Raw genomic sequence first — 3,279 nt, 5'->3', positions numbered from 1 at the left:
GCTGCGTGCAGGCTCGTGCAGCGAAGCCTGCAGTGAAAAGAAGATGCTTAATTTACGCACAATTAACCAGTGAAGCATTTGCAGCCTAGTGGCGTGTTACACCGGACGTTTCCAGGGCCGGTATTAAATGGACGTTAAACTTAATTTTCCATGCAACACCTCATTTGGAGTTACGCATGCCGCCTCAGAGATATCCGACATGTAACACTTTTCCTGCACAGTCACATGAGAAAGCAATATAACCCCGTCATTGCACAGAAAGCCATTGCGATATGTATACGGCAGTAAAAGGGCCTGTTTCGAGTGGCGCATGAAAGGTCGATTGGCCCATGTATGCGAGAGCGACCGACTTGACCATACGTACAGGAATTTTAAGACGTGCAAGGGTCGGAAGAACAATTAAAGGAGTACTGACACAAAAATGTTCGAACTTGTTTTTTTTTTTTCTGCTGTAATAAGTAGCTGTTGACCCAGTAATCACGGCGCGAAACCTCATTTGCTTATTTATTTGGAGTCTTCTTTGCAGCGACCAGTCCAAGTTTCGGTTTCAGAGAGCAACGATATGGGTCAAGAGGGATTGTAAACACAGTGAGTACTTCACCCAAGAGGCACTTCACCCAATAATCCATTAACCGACAATTCACCATTGTCCCACATAATTCCCAACAACTGCTGAGGGCCGCCCCGCCCCTTTCGTGGAAATAAAGGTTTTATTCATTCATTCGGTCGTTCAATCCTTCATTATCATGCGATCGCTCTAAATTGGCACGATCATGACGATAAAGGCGGCGTCCAAGTATGTCCGAGTCATGGTGGTAGTAAAGAGAAGGGAGAATTTAATATGAATATGCTAAGAAATATGGCACCTAAAGCTGTATTATGTAAGGATTTGATAAACCGTGCAGCGATCGAGCGGCCGACATATCCTGGCGATAAATGAAGACTTTGTCATCATGCCAGCCAATGACAATGACAAACAGAAGGGAAAAATAACAGGGATTGTTGCGTAATATGGCCCCATGCAGGACGACTTTTTATATACTGTGCGTCATGTATGCCAAATAGCTGTTCGATAAATATATTAATTAGTAGGAGGCCAGCGTGCCTCAGAGGCGCTGTTGTGTGGTCGGCTGCGCGGCATCTCATGGTATGTTGTGAGCAATACGTACAGTACGTGCAGTGTTGTTGGTGTATACGTTAACACGGGATAAACCTTGTAGCTCCTGGTGAATGCACTGCACGGGCTCGGGCTTAAACGAAAACCCAGGTCCGCGGGCCGGACTCGGGTAAGAAAATTTTGACGTGCCCGCGTCAAAGGTGGGCCCACGACTAGGCCTGTTACGGGGCCGACTGAAGCTCAATTTAGTTTGCCCCCTAACAGGCCTGGTTACGGTAGCAGGAAACTTCGCAAGACTCGGCTGTAAAAACCTTCGCCTTAGCAAAACTTTGTGTAAGTGTCGCCCCAGTGACAAGAATGACGTCCCGTGGAAATTCTATGTACATCCACTGCCAGGACATGGACATCCTTTCGCACGTCCCTCACATGACCGCTCGGCCGCATTTTTTGTGTCCTGTGGCCATTGCGTGTCCGCGAGTGACATCAGTGGGGATATGCTGCGCACATTTTAGGGATATATATGCCGAGGCCCTTTGTACAGTGTTTGCCATAATGTGCATTGCGGTTGCAGCCCACGCTGTGTGACACCCACGCATCAATTGTTCACCCATTTCGTGCTCATGTAATTACGCGCACGAGTGCAGAAGGGCAGCATACTCCTAACCATTCTAGGGCTTCAGCCAAGCGCAAGTGGCTTATTGAACTAACTGAAGTTTTCAAAGTGTGTCAGAAAATTCATAAAGTACGGCGTACACACGAGCTTCAGACACTATAGCTTCGGATTGTACGTGATTCGAACATGCGAGAAACACATTGCTGTTACACTTAGACAAAGCCTCATTTTGAGGACAAATATTCACTTGTACGCCAAAAAAGGTCCATATAGGATAACCTTGGAACATCCATGGTAGGATATATATCCAAAATGGGACATCCACTGGATGTCGAGTTTGGCATATCATACCACGGATGTACCAAGGACATCGCACATAGATGGACATGGACGAACGTCCACGTGCGATATCCATTGGGACAACCGTGGCAGGATATATATCCCAAACTGGACGTCCGGTGGATGTTCTATTTGTCTCCGAAATGGCACATGGCATTGACACATGATTTGGATGTCCTACAAGCGAATTATTTTCACTTGGATTAAGGGAAAGCAGGAGCAGACAGGTCTCTACAGAGAAGCGGTACACTGCACCGATTAGTGTACGTTACAGCGGCACCCGTCTCTGGCAAAACGGTGCCAAGTTATTTCCAGGTTGGCGAGAGCTTCGTTGAAGAGCGGCCCATACCAGTGCATTCATGGCGCAACTCGCTTAAACGCTGGCGTAAAATACGTTAATTGAAAAGCGGCATATACTCAGTGCATTTGTGGCGCAGCCTTCTAATTGCTAATGCATCGAGTTGTTGTCCTGGAGGAGCCCCTGTGGCGTACAGGCGCGATTATATATATATATATATATATATATATATATATATATATATATATATATATATATATAGGGTGTTTCAGCGAACACTTTCAAAATTTATTTAAAGTTGCCTGTGGCAGATAGCACAATTCTAGTTGATGAGCTGGTATACTCGAAGAGGCGGACATTATTTGCGCTAAATATTGAAGTGCATAATGGAATAATTAACAGAAATTCACTAATTAAGTTTTTAACTAATTGCCTGATGGCCCTTATTGCAATTTACAAATTGTCGCCATGGAGTTCGCAAGGCGGATCAACTTGGAACGAATTCTCGGAATGACACCAGTAATTTCGAGATAATAGTTCCCAAACTTTGCGGAGAAAGGCATTGGTGTTCCAGTTAGGTTCTTAACAAAACGTCGGTTTTTGCATTGAAGCAAAAAATTAACTGGAACGCCAATGCATTTCTCCGCAAAGTTCGCGAATTAATATGTCGAAACTGGTGTCATCCCGAGAATTCGTTCCTAGGGATCCGTGTTGCGACCACGGCTACAATATGTAAATTGCAATATGGGTCATCAGGTAATTAGTTAGAAACTTAATTAGTGAAGTTTTATTAATTAGTCGATTATGCATTTCAATTTTTTGCGCAACTAATGTCCGCCACTTCGAGTAGACCAGTTCATTAACTTTAATTGGGCTATCTGCCACAGGCAACCTTCAACAAATTTTGAAAGT

Source organism: Dermacentor silvarum, chromosome 11 (genome assembly GCF_013339745.2).
Source record: "Dermacentor silvarum isolate Dsil-2018 chromosome 11, BIME_Dsil_1.4, whole genome shotgun sequence".
NCBI classification, from domain to species: domain Eukaryota; kingdom Metazoa; phylum Arthropoda; class Arachnida; order Ixodida; family Ixodidae; genus Dermacentor; species Dermacentor silvarum.
This window is presented reverse-complemented; position numbering follows the sequence as displayed.